Source organism: Pleurodeles waltl, chromosome 12, assembly GCF_031143425.1.
Source record: "Pleurodeles waltl isolate 20211129_DDA chromosome 12, aPleWal1.hap1.20221129, whole genome shotgun sequence".
NCBI lineage: Eukaryota > Metazoa > Chordata > Amphibia > Caudata > Salamandridae > Pleurodeles > Pleurodeles waltl.
Window position 1 is genome coordinate 224,774,191 of NC_090451.1, and position 14,583 is coordinate 224,788,773.

The following is a 14,583-nucleotide window of genomic DNA, read 5'->3' on the forward strand; positions in this document are numbered from 1 at the left end:
AGCCACATCACACCCTAATCAAAAGATACAACACGAAAGGTTACAGACTCGCCCATAAAGAATAGTAGTCCCTGCATGCCATTGCGCCGGAATAGTGAACAACGTTGTGAACTGAAACATCTTCTCTCATCCATGCAACCAAGAATGTAACCAATTATCACCCTCCATACATCGTAGAGTAGTATCAGAGTATTGGATAGTTGCTGGGACAATCACAAGTCTAGTTTAAAAAAGGGCACCAGTCCAGAGCTACCAATTTAAAGACCACTAGAGAAACAAAATTCACAAGCTCTTCTGTCAAAGGCACCAATCCATATTGGATAGCACTTAAACCAATCACAAGAGTAGAATATGAAAGGGGCACAAGACCACTACTGCTGATTTCAAGTAAACTGGAGCAACTAAGTCAATTGCTCAAATATCCAAAGCACCAATCTGTATTGGATAATACCTAAACCTATCACAGAACTGGTTGGGATGGGAGGCACCCATCAAGGGCTACCAATTTCAAGCCCACTGGAGCAGGGAGGCCAAGTGTTCCTTATTGCGCAAATATCCAAGGCACCAATCCATATTGGATAGTACATAAACCAATCCCAGAACTGGTTTGGAGGAGAGCCACCAATCAAGTGCTACCGATTTCAGCCCACTGGAGCACCGAGGTCAAGCGTTCCTTTTTGCTCAAGTATCCAAAGTATCAGTCCTTACTGGATAATTCATAAACCAGTCACAGGTTTGGAGGCGGGGAACCAATCAAGCGCTGCAGATTTCAAGCTCACTGGAGCAGCAAGTTCAAGAGTTCCTACACGATTCGTTATAGTATTAGTAAACTCCAACCAAATGCAGTATTAGAGACTTGAAAGTACTCATCGTATATCGGCGCTTAAAAGTCAAATACCATAATTAGACTAAAGGTTCCTATGTGGTCAACATTGTCAATGTAAAGAATGACTTAGACCAATAGCCTCCCAACTGTCTCTTCTGTCTCACCCTGACATACAAAAGCTGCTCAGCAACACACCTGGTGCACTTAAGGGCAAAATGGGCCCAGGAGCTAGAAGAGCGTGAGGATGATAAGTGGGTGGAAGCTCTGGCATCCGTGAGGAAGGTGGCTACAAGTTCAGGCTTCTGCTCTGTCCATTAAAAATATTGCATTGGCCCTACTATGCCCAGACTACATTGTTGAAGATGGGTAGAGCCAAAACAGAGAATTGTTGGCGAGGGTGTGGAGAACTAGGCATGTTCTACCATATTGTATAGGAATGTCCTGTACTACAAGGCATCTGGGTGGAGGTGGTGACATATATGCAGAGTGAGTGGGGGTTTCACTGACTGCCTCTTCAAAATGGTATCCCCTCAACGTTTGGAGTTCAACGGATATGACTCACATGACACAAATGTTGGAGACTTTGTTTCTTGTGGTTACAAACGCAATATTGCATAATTGTCGGGGCAGAGCAACTGCCACAGGTAGGATATTGGAAGCAGGATATGAATTGGTGTATGTTGGTTGAGAGGGTGGTTTATGAAGGACTGGGCTGTCCCCGGAAATGACTGAAAATCTGGTGGCCATAGAACACCTACAGGGGCAATATCTGAAATGATTGTGTTCCTTTTGGTCTGGGGACACTGGCAGGCCCACCTATGTCCTCCACAAATGTTAGCTGTGTTGATTGGGGGGGGGGGGGGGGGGGGAGGAGGATGATCCTTGTCGGCTGTGTTGAGATATGTGAAACTTATTCACTCAACTGTACTGTCTGGTCACCAGTCTACTATGTATCTGTCTTTTACTGTGCTATCATTAAAAACCGAGTTTAACCCCTTCCCTGCCAGGCCTTTTCCCCTCCTGTGCCGAGCCTTTTTTTGGTTATTTGGGGCAGTTCGCGATTAGGCCCTCATAACTTTTTCTCCACATAAGCTTCCCATGGCAAATTTGCGTCCTTTTTTTCCCGACATCCTAGGGATTCTACAGGTACCCAGACTTTGTGGGTTCCCCTGAAGGAGACCAAGAAATTAGGCAAAATACAGGGAAAATTTGTTTTTTAAAAAAACAAACGGGAAAAAAGGGCTGCAGAAGAAGGCTTGTGTTTTTTTTTTGCTGAAAATGGCATCAACAATGGGTTTGCGGTGCTATAATCACCATCTTCCCAGCTTTCAGGAACAGGCAGACTTGAATCAGAAAACCCAATTTTTCAACACAATTTTAGCATTTTACTGGGACAGACCCCATTTTTAATTTTTTTTTGAGCTTTCAGCCTCGTTCCAGTTAGTGACAGAAATGAATGTGGAACCAATGCTGGATCCCAGAAAGCTAAACATTTCCGGAAAGTAGGGGAAATTCTGAATTCAGCAAGGGGTCATTTGTGTGGATCCTACAAGTGTTTCCTACAGAAAATAACAGCTGAAATAAAATAATATTGAAATTGAGGTGGAAAAAACAGCCATTTTTCTCCACGTTTTACTCTGTAACTTTTTCCTGCAGTGTCAGATTTTTGAAAGCAATATACCATGACGTCTGCTGGACTCTTCTGGTTGCGGGGATAAATAGGTCTTGTAGGTTCATCAAGAACCCCAAGTACCCAGAGCCAATAAATGAGCTGCACCTTGCAATGGGTTTTCATTCTATACTGGGAACACAGCAATTCATTTTCTGAAACATAAAAAGTGAAAAATAGGGGGGGCGTGTCCAAGATGGCGACCGGGTCGGACGCATAATTCGCAGCTCCGACCCGGCCTACAACAAGGATCCTGATTAAAGACGCCTTGAACCAATGGGACGGAGGCAGCAGCGGGTGGAGAGCCGAGGGAGCTGTCCGGGACGCCTGGCTCGCGCCCGATCCGAGGGACGCTCGGGGCGCCCTCTTCCGCCGCACGATAGCGCTGGGAAACGCCCGAGCGCTGCTGGCTCTGAAATACTGAGGCGACCGGAGCCGCGATCGAGCAGGACGGCGGAGCTCCCTACGGGCGGTAAGTGGCGGATTACCCTCGTAATCACTGAGCCTTGAGGACCCCGCCCGACGTGGCTGCGGTCGGAAGACGCCTGGCGGGCTGAGCTGTGCGCTCCGAGGAACTCCTGTGCCCCTCTAGAGGAGACGTGGGCCCTTAGTTGGCCGAGACAATGTCTGAAAGACCACTAGATACAAAGAAGTATAGATCCTAGAGGGGCTAATACAACTTGATTCAGCTATAGAGGGTTGCGGCCACGCGGGAATGCGTCGGATCACCACAGCAGGGGCAAGCAAAGAGTAGAAGTGCCTAGTCTGAGGGTTCACGAAAAGTTGATGCCACATCAGCACAAAAATTAACAGGAACGCAGGAGTAAATAAACTGCAGAAGCAACTGACCTAGGTGGCGCCTACTGGCGTGGGCGCAGTGGGAAAACGGAAGGCCGCCTGACATCCTCAGGCACTGTGTCGCAGTTAGACCTCTGTACACCACATGGGACGTGCCGCTGGCGCCGTAGCACTCAGCCAATGCAATAAAATTAAACAACACAATGCTGAATTCAGAGAGCAGCAATAACTTTGAACGGGAACCACCTGATGGGAAAACCAAAGACCCCGCGTGCGCCCCCAGGAACCATGGACCCTACTAAGCCGCCTCTAACATCCGGGGCTACAGACACATACCAAACCCTTCAGAAAATGGAAGAGACATTACAAACGCACTCAACACAATTCGAAAAAGTGCTGCAAGCCAAACTTGATACTAAAACAACACTGGAGGCGAAGATTGGCTCAATCATAGAAGATGTTAACCTGCTTCGCACGGACCAACAGGCGCTAGCAGAAAAGGTCGCTGAGCTTGAAAAAGACACGTCGCACCTCACACCATCTATGCTTGAGGTTAAATCCCAACTGAGTGCTATAACAGCAGAAGTTGAGACACTTAAACGCAGAGCCGAAGAAACCGAAGGCAGATCGCGTCAAAATAACATCCGGTTCGTGGGATTTCCGGAACGCGCCGAAGGCCCCAATACAGAACTCTTTATCGAACAGTGGCTGATTGAATCGGTGCTGAAAAATAATGTTCCAAAGTTTTTTTCAATAGAACGCGCCCACAGGGTCCCGGGCAGACCCCCACCACCGGGTGCTTATCCACGTCCCCTCACAGCAAAACTACTGAACTACCGTGATAGAGACCTTATATTACAACTATTCCGAAAAATAGGCCCAATACACTTTGAGATGACGCAAATAACCGCCTATCCGGATTTCACAGTAGAGGTACAAAAAAAACGAAACTCATTCTACCGGATCAAAGAGCATCTAAGAGAGCACAATATTAAATACTCCTTGTTGTTCCCCGCTAAACTCCGCATACAAGACAATACTCGCACTCTATTTTTCACTACTCCTGAAGACGCATGGACATGGCTCCATGCAAAAGGTCTAGCTGACCCACTACCCCCTAATGACAAAAGCCTACCTCCGAGGAATAAACGTAGACCTCGCAGTAAACAAGACAACAAACCTTCCCCTGAACAATCGCGAGTTGAACGATCGCTACTGCTACAGTCTACGCTGCGTTTTGCCAATGCGTCACCGACATCTCTATCTGGGCAATCAGGAGCAGATCCTGACCTAGAGTTAAACTCTGACTCAACGGACACTGCCCGAGGCCCCAACCTCACTCCACGATCAGCAGATGACATTTGTTAAATCTTTGCCCCTGAACAATGGAGGCCATCCCAACCGCAGTTCCTAACTGGATACTTTCGTCGTTTGTAATCGCATAATCACTTTCCTTACTTTGTGTGCTCGGCTCGCTGCCGCTCCTGTTTAGCAAGGACACCAACATACGTAAAATAGGCCGGGTCTAAGACACTCAACCACCCGCAGTCATGGAACATCCCCCGCTCCATATGGACCGTTACCCCAAGATGACAAGTTTCGTTACCCCCTTGTTTTTACCACAACTGCCACTGTTGCTAAAAATAGTAGATCTTATAGCTGTAGTTGAATGGAACGTTTTACTGTTATATGTATTGACATGTACTATTTGCAGAGCGCCACACCACAATGTAAACCTTAAAGGCAGGTCTCACATTCCAGTAGCCAAGAGGCTAGACGATATGTATAGGTATCAAATAACAAAGAAAATCGGGCTTGCGCAACCACAGGCAGTACCCCCCCACTTCATTTCACTTAGATCCCATGGCATCCCAAAATAAGCGCTATACCGCACATTATAAAATTCTCACATGGAATGTAAAGGGCATGGCATCCGTAAGCAAAAGGCAACGGATTTATACATACCTAAGGAGGCACCAGATACACATAGCCATGTTGCAAGAGACCCACTTAGATGAGCCCTCGTTGGCATATACCAAAACAAAATGGAAAGGCCAATTATATGGGACCACCTTCTCGACATACGCCAGAGGAGCTATAATCTGGATAGCCCCCGGGGTCCCATATACTATGTCCCGCAAACAATGCGACCCAAACGGGCGGTACGTAGTACTGGAGGGTACCCTTAGCCCTGATAACATTATATACTCCAAACACAAACCAACGGGACTTCCTAGGGACATTGGGCAGTAGCATGCTCAGCGACCCCGCAACAGATGCCATATGGGGCGGCGACTTTAACTGCGTTCTAGATATCTTGAAAGACCGCTCTACCCCTCCACTGGATCACACCCCGGCTAAACGAGCATCGCTCGACCTGGTAGATTGGGCTTCTAATAACGGGCTAAGCGAAATTTGGAGAACTTCCCATCCCACATCACGTGAGTACTCGTTCTACTCACCAGTGCACAAACTTTACACTAGGCTGGATATGTTCTTCGCTACACCTAGCATAATCCCAAAGGTAACTACGTCTGGCTACCTAGCCCGTACTATATCAGACCATAACCCACACTACTCCATATTGCTATGGGGATACATACATGCCAGTATTCCAACATGGCGCCTGCAGCCAGACGCCCTGACTGACCCCCCTTTTAACACTGAATTGGCCACATGCCTGTCGACCTATTTCTCTCTAAATAAAAACACAACATCAACCCGAGCTACTGAGTGGGATGCCCATAAAGTAATAATCAGAGGACACTGTCTGGCAGCGTCGGTGGGCATTAAGAAAATGCTGACTACAGAGTTATTAAAATTGGAAGCCAAAATACATAGGGCGGAGACTGAAGTCTCAATAAATAATACCCCACCAGAAACGCTAATATCACTGAAAGCAAAATACAGAGAAACAGATGACAGTCTTAGCAGGCACGACTATAGACACTTTAAAACTAGACAACATGCCGAGGGGGACAGATCGGGCAAATTGCTGGCGTGGTTAGTGCGTCAATCACCGCAATCATCGCCGATAGGAGCTATCAAATTACAAACAGGAATAGTGGTTAACACTCAAACTGACATCAACAAGGCCTTCTATACGTATTATCACACGCTATACCAATCCTCTATCCCCCCTACAGAACAACAACTGGCCGAATTTCTAGTTCAGATTCCCCAAAACTCGAACATCGTCAACAACGCTGATATCCTAGACGGCCCCATTACTATTGAGGAGCTTCGCTTGGCCCTCTCTCAGATGGCACGCGGCAAGACCCCTGGCACTGATGGTCTACCACCAGAATATTACAACTCGCAAAGCACTCACTTGTTACAGCCCCTGTTGGAGGTGTTTAACGAAGCGCGCAATAGAAAACAATTGCCAGATTCTATGAGGGAAGCACTAATAGTGGTCCTGCCCAAACCGGGGCGTGATCCACTGGATGTCAGATCATATAGACCACTCTCTCTACTGAACACTGATTGCAAACTTCTAGGGAAAATCCTAGCAAATAGATTGCTCCCCCATTTGCCACACTTAATACACCCTGACCAGTCGGGATTTATACCGGGAAGAAACACTTTTTTTAATATAAGGCGCCTAATCCGTATCATGCACAATACCACTGACCCAGATAGTGTGACCGTGTCACTAGACATAGAGAAGGCGTTTGACATGCTGGGTTGGGAATATTTATTCAGTACCCTCAAGGCGGTTGGATTCCGGAGTGGCTTCATTAATTGGATTACTACATTATATTCCAAACCAACAGCCCGAGTTAAAACCGGTCAGGTAGTGTCGGAGGCCTTTCCTGTGAACAGAGGAACCAGGCAGGGCTGCCCGCTCTCACCATTGCTGTTCGCAATAGCTATGGAACCACTCGCAATTAAGTTCAGGAGATGCGCGCATAAATGGGGCATAAGGGAGTTCGACACATGTCACATAATATCCTTGTACGCAGATGACGCCCTGGTATATTTGCGTAATCACTCTGTCTCCCTGCCTAAGATAATGCATATACTGAATAGGTTTGCTCTTGTATCTGGCTTACATGTGAATTGGTCTAAATCCTGTATCTTCCCTCTTACTTGTTTGCCCCCTGAACAACGAGCATCTCTCCCCATGCATCAACTACCATGGTCGCACCAAACCTTCAAATATTTGGGTGTTCAAGTATATCATTCTATGTCAGACCTAAGAGAAGGTAACTTAGACAGGCTGCTTCGCTCCACCCGAGGCTCCTTGACATTTTGGAGTTCCTTGCCCTTATCGCCTATGGGCCGGATAGCAATAGTCAAAACGCTAATATTACAGAGATTCTTATATTATTTCTCTGCACTCCCGTTGACCCTACCACGCTCGTTTTTCCACAAAGTGCATTCCCTACTAACTGACCTGCTATGGGGCAGAGACAGACGCAGAGTAGCCCTAACTACCACACAATATCCACAAGAGGAGGGTGGTCTGGGCATGCCGAACCTGGAGCTATATTATGCAGCAGCCCAACTTCAATGGGTCACTAAATGGCTCAACGAGCCGTCCAATGCAGAGTCTACAGCAATAATGGCTTATATAACCCCAACAACGATACTGACATGGTTATTAACAGGTCTCCCTCATCTACTACATAATACTCCCCTGCTTGATTCGGCCAGACACTGCTGGAAGAGATACATACAGGGCAAAAGGCAGTCCCTCCCCTACTCTCCCCTAATCCCAGTACTACAGCTGCCGGGCATCCACGCACTATCCTCTCATCATGATGTACGGGCGGTTAATACTCTGAACACAGGAGACCTATATAGTGAATCCAGAGCAATCAAGTTTGCAGATCTGGTGGCTGCGGAGGTAATGCAACCACGAGCCTTTCTGACATTCAATGCCATAACTAATCTCCTACGTAACATAGGGGGCTGCGGTCACAATGAACCAAACGAATCTCTCCTACTTACTACAATACTCTCTATGGGCGAAGCAAAACGCGTTGTTACTAAACTATACAAAATACTCCTAACAAGAAGCTGCAAAGCTCTAACCCAGGTCAAGCATCGCTGGGACTCTGCCCTTCCTGCACCAATTGCACAAAAATCCTGGGACACAGCCCTCACTTCGATCAAGTCCGTATCTCGCAACTTCAGACTAAGATATACGCAATTTAATTATGTGCATCATGCATATCTTTCCCCTGCCCGTATTCATAAAGTATACCCAGGAGCTAACTCCATATGTCCAAGATGCGCTACCCCCGCAGCAACTTTCTACCATATGGTCTGGGAATGTCACACGATCAACACTGGCTGGAACCAAATAGTTGCTACAACCGCAGACCTGATAAGCCAGCCGCTAACTCCTACTCCAGAATCCTGCCTGCTTAATATACGACACCGCACAAAAAGCGATAAACACATTCACAAGTTTGTAGATTTAGCATTCGTGACATATAAACGCCTGATAGCTACACATTGGAAGGCCCCAAATGCCCCTCCCCACTCCCTCTGGCTTCGAGACCTACATGATTATACATTGGCGGAATCTCAAACCCTGAGGCAATCACAGCACAGAGGTCAGATACAAGGCGGGACCGAAAGCTGGGACCTCTTTGTAGTTAGAATTGAATCCAGAGATGACAAATACCCACCATGAGTTAGCCCTTTCAAAATTCTTAGGTTACGCTATTACTAAAACTATCCATAACAATTGAGTTTGCCCTAAACAGATCCATGCTATTGTACCACCAGGCCTAGCCCATATTATATCTACCCATCAGCCGCTCCATGATACTGTTATCCCCCCATACCAAAGCGCACATACAGAAATGTAGCCCTTAGAGCCTGTACAGTTATATGCCTCCACTACAATAATTGACGCCAACATATATATTTAAGAATAACAATCTCCATGTCAAGTGTTACTAGTTATATAATGTTTATGGAAAGCCAGTACACTAAAATACAGCTGTGTTGTGCAATGTAATGTACAAACGTTCAGAAAAGCACTTGGAGAGAAGATGGGTGTTTTCTCACCAAATCATATGTAAAGTACTGATACTTTTGTGCCTTGTTTTGTATCAAGTTCAATAAACAGATTTAAAAATAAAATTAAAAAAAAGTGAAAAATAGTTATCAAGAAAACCTTTTTATTTCCAAAATGGGCACAAGATAAGGTGTTGAGAAGCAGTGGTTATTTGCACATCTCTGAATTCCGGTGTGCTCATACTAGCATGTGAATTACAGCTCATTTCTCAAATAGATGTCTTTTTTACTCACTGTCTTACATTTGGAAGGAAAAAATGTAGAAAAAGACTTAGGGGCAATAACATTTGTTTTGCTATTCTGTGTTCCCCCAAGTCTCCCAATAAAAATGGTAACTCACTTGCGTGGGTAGGCCTAATGCTCGCAACAGGAAACACAACATGGACACATCACATTTTCCCAAAGAAAACAGAGCTGTTTTTTGCAAAGTGCCTAGCTGTGGATTTTGGCCTGTAGCTCAGCCGGCACCTAGGGAAACCTACCAAACCTGTGCATTTTCCAAAACTAGATACCTAGGGAAATCCAAGCTGGGGTGACTTGTGGGGCTCTCACAAGGTTCTGCTACCTAGAATGCTTTGCAAACCTCAAAATGTGGCTAAAAAACACTTTTTTCTCACATTTTGGTGACAGAAAGTTCTGGAATCTGAGAGGAGCCACAAATTTCCTTCCACCCAGCATTCCCCCAGATCTCCCAATAAAAATGGTACCTCACTTGTGTGGGTAGGCCTAGTGCCCACCACAGGAAATGCCCCAAAACACTATGTGGACACATCAAAATGATCAAATACAAAACTAACTGTTTTGGCAGAGGGGCACCTGCGTTTTTGGTCCTGGGCTCAGCAGCCATATAGGGAACATTGGGGGATCAACGCAGGTCACACCTCCCTGGACTCCCCTGGGTATCTAGTTTTCAGAAATGTCTGGGTTTGGTAGGTTTCCCTATATGGCTGCTGTGCCCAGGACCAAAAACGCAGGTGCCCCCAGCAAAAACAGGTAGTTTTGTATTTGATAATTTTGATGTGTCAACATAATGTTTTGGGGCATTTCCTTTTGCGGGCACTAGGCCTACCCACACAAGTGAGGTACCATTTCTATCGGGAGACTTGTCTTGGGGAAACGCTAAGTGGAAGGAAATTTGTGGCTCCTCTCAGATTCCAGAACTTTTTGTCACAGAAATGTGAGGAAAAGGGGTTTTTTAGCCACATATTGAGATTTGCAAAGGATTCTGGGTAACAGAACCTGGTGAGAGCCCCACAAGTCACCCCATTCTGAATTCCTCTAGGTGTCTAGTTTTCAAAATTGTATAGGTTTGCTAGGTTTCCCTAGGTACTGGTTGAGCTAAAGGCCAAAATCCACATCTAGGCACTTTCCAAAAAACACGTCAGATTTCAATGTAAAAATGTGATGTATCTATGTTGCGTTTCCTGTTGCAGGCATTAGGCCTACCCACGCAAGTGAGATACTATTTTTATTTGGAGACTTGAGGGAACACAGAATAGCAGAACAAGTGTTATTGCCCCCTGTCTTTCTCTACATTTTTTCTTTTGAATGTAAGACAGTGTGTAAAAAAGACAACTATTTGAGAAATGCCCTGTAATTCACATGCTAGTATGGGGACTCCGGAATTCAGGGATGTGCAAATAACCACTGCTTCTCAATACCTTATCTTGTGCCCATTTTGGAAATACAAAGGTTTCCCTGATACCTATTTTTCACTCTTTATATTTCACCAAATAAATTGCGGTATACCAGGTATACAAGGAAAACCCATTGCAAGGTACAGCTCCTTTATTGGTTCTGGGTACTTAGGGTTCTTGATGAACATACAAGCCGAATATATCCCCGCAACCAGAAGAGTCCAGCAGACTTAACAGTATATTACTTTTGAAAATCTGACATCACAGGAAAACGTTACAGAGTAAAACGTGGAGAAAAATGGCTTTTTATTTCAGCTCAATTTCAATATTTTTTATTTTCTGTAGGAAAACCTTTTAGGATCTACACAAATGACCCCTTGCTGAATTTAGAATTTTGTCTACATTTCAGAAATGCTTAGCTTTCCGGGATCCAACATAGGTTTCACACCTATTTCTGTCACTGACTGGAAGGAGGCTAAAAGCACAAAAAATAGTAAAAATGGGGTATGTCCAAGTAAAATGCCAAAATTGTGTTGAAAATGTGGTTTTCTGATTCCTGAAAGCTGGTAAGATGGTGATTTTAGCACTGCAAACCCTTTGTTTATGCTATTTTCAGGGGAAAAATCACAAGCCTTCTTCTGCAGCCCTTTTGTAACTTTTTTTTTTTTAAACAAAATTTTCGCTGTATTTTGGCTAATTCCATGGTCTCCTTTAGGGGAACGCACAAACTCTGGGTACCTCTAGAATCCCTAGGATGTTGGAAAAAAGGACGCAAATTTGGCATAGGTAGCTTATGTGGACAAAAAGTTATGAGGGCCTAAGCACGAACTGCCCCAAATAGCCAAAAAAAGACTTGGCACCTGTGGGGGAAAAGGCCTGGCAGCAAAGGGATTAAAGAGAGGAGAGATAGATGTTTCAGTTCACAAGGCTTTTCACTATTCCGACCCCATGTCGTGCTGTGGCTGCTATTCTTAATGGGTGAGTTAGGAACATTTGGTGTTGTATCTTTTGATTAGGGCGAGATGTGGCTCATGAGTGTGTATTTTTGTTGAGAGTAGGTATTAATATACTTATTTACCTGGACATAGTAGAGGAATCCTGAGTATCAGGAATGTTTGGTTCTTGGTGTAGGAATGATACTCTTTGATTTTTTGATGGAATGATATATATATAGAGAATTAATTTATGGTCCCTCTATATGTTTGTGCGCAGATCCCACTGGGAATGATCTTTCAGGACCAATGACTCGAGGGAATGTTTGGAACCTGTTCATATATGAAATGTTCATGGATAGAAGTGAGTCTTATCTGTTTATGATATACATTTTTTTAGTATGATTTCTCTAGAAAATATTTTTTGTAAAGAGGTATACAGGATGATTACACAATTTGTATTCAGTTTATGATAACATATTCTTATCCTTTATAGATTAACTTATGTTGAAGGGATATGATTGTAAAATATATTGTTTAATACTTGAACTAGTTCTTGCATTTTTTATGGAAAGGTGTGTAATTAATTTGGGACAAAGACAATTGGGCTGGCTTTTATCTAAAACTCTGAGATTAAGGAATGGGGTTTCTCTTTTTCTTTCTTTTTATTTGTGTAGGGAGCCATTATGGATCATGTTTATATTCTCTTTGGGTTAATGTGTGACTTGATGCTATTGTATTGTTTTTTGTTTTTTTGTGTGTGTTTTTTAATTTCAGCCCTGATGAAGTCCTTTTAGGATAAAACACATTGGCTGGGCTGGATTTTTGATACTGAACTTTGGCTACCGTCTAATGATGATTTAAAAGAAGAAGGACTTTTCTTCATCTTGCATATGGATCATCCTTTGGATATGTTGAACTTCCAGAACAAGGACAATTCATTTCTTTAACTGTGGCGTTCCCTTTTCTTTGTTAGTTTTATATAAGTAGGTATACTGCCTGGTTCACTAGGCCAACAAGCAAATGTCCACACTGATTGTGGGCCTTCCAGGACTAAGATCTCTGTTTTCTCCAAGTCCAATTTCAGTGTATTGTTGGAAAAAGACAGCAAAAATTCAAGATTGAAAAATCAATGAGGTTTGAGTAGGTGTATCTTCCAGACAAATTAGTATCCAGATATCAGCAGACAAATATGTTTGAAAATTCAAGGGTCTGCTAACAGCTGGTACAGATGCCATATAACCATTAAAAAGAGTTGAGCTCAGATTTAATCTCTCAGCAGTTCCACAATTCAAGGCTTTGAAAAACTGATGGAAAATTGAGAAATCATGGTCTGTTGGTGTGAAATGATTCAAGCTACTTTGAAGTGGGCAACTTTAATGCCATTTTTCCCAATGCTGGAGCAGGTTGGTATGGTCAGTGGGATTGAAGGTTGCCAAGAGATCCAGAAGCATTGAAGCCTTAACACTGCTGCCATCCATAACCTCAAGAATATCATCCAGAGCAGCCACGAAAGCAGTAAGGCACCCAAATCTTCCAAGAATGTAGATATCTGTTTCTGATCATGTCTTCCCCTTGTTTCCTTCCTCTTCCTGGGTCATTCTTGTCAAAGTGGTGTCCAGTGCCCGAGGGAGAAGATGACCAGAGCCACTGTGACCGCAGGGTCCTATTGTCCTGCATTCTACACAACATCACATCCCCCCACCCCTGCCTTTCTTGAAAACAAGTAGTGAAAGATACTGCAAAGCAGAAACAAGCTGAGCATTAAGAATGACATTTCCTTAGTCAGTCGCTGATGATGTGGGACTGATGGCGAAATGCAGGTGGAACTTGAGATTGTCTCTGGCTTGCTTATCATTGTGATTCTTGCACATGGCAAGAAGAAAGTTCTCAAATCTGTGATTACATTTTTTCCTTGTTGGTCCTTGAGTCTGGGAGACTGTAAGGTAAAAGACTGATACGCAATGGAAAATGGAGCTGGACGTTCCATACACTGTTAACATGATTTCACTCATAGGGGTGACGGCGGCTCTCCTTGGCTCTTGTAATTTTTGCAGATGTCTTGGGTCAACCACAGGAGCCTTCATGCACATCAGGAGGTGTGGCAGTCTCTCCAGAGGCCCATGGGAGCAGCTGATGTGTTGACCTTTGCCACTGTGATGCACTTTAGTAGTTTAGAGATCTCGTGTCTGTTTTATACAAGTATGTCCTGACATATGCAGGGACTCTTGATGGATGTATATGTTGAGACTTTCTTCCCCTTGTAATTGTAGATACTTTTGTGCAAATCAAAGAGAAAAGTTTGGGGACATATTTATACTCTGTTTGCGCCGGATTTGCGTAATTCTTTTTTTCTCAAATCCGGCGCAAACTTAACTCCATATTTATATTTTGGCGCTAGTCATGTCTACCGCCAAACTATTGGAGTTAAAGTAATTTTTTTGCGGGCGGAAAACTACCTTGCGTCAATGAAATGCAAGCTAGGCGTTCCCGGGCAAAAATCACACACGGGAGGAGGAAGGCCCTAAATAATAACGCTAATTCGGCCCATTGGGGGGGGGGGGGGGGTCAAGGTCCGATGGGCACCCCTCCAACGTCGGGAGGATGTCCCCAGCTGGGCCTATGCGGTCTTCCGGGCCCAGCATCTCTGGCCCTCCCACCTTTTTCTGCAGTGGGTTCTCCTCC

The 14,583-nt window shown here is 44.5% G+C and overlaps 1 long non-coding RNA gene across 2 annotated transcripts in view; it reads left to right on the forward strand.

The window, feature by feature from the left end:
• Positions 1–14,056, forward strand: part of LOC138268160 (uncharacterized) — a 58,236-nt gene extending 44,180 nt beyond the window's left edge. For both annotated transcript variants that reach the window (XR_011199937.1, XR_011199938.1), the window contains 2 exons: positions 12,179–12,262; positions 12,676–14,056. This is a non-coding gene — a long non-coding RNA (uncharacterized lncRNA). The remainder of the gene's footprint in view (positions 1–12,178; positions 12,263–12,675) is intronic.
• The last annotated feature ends 527 nt before the right edge of the window (positions 14,057–14,583 follow it).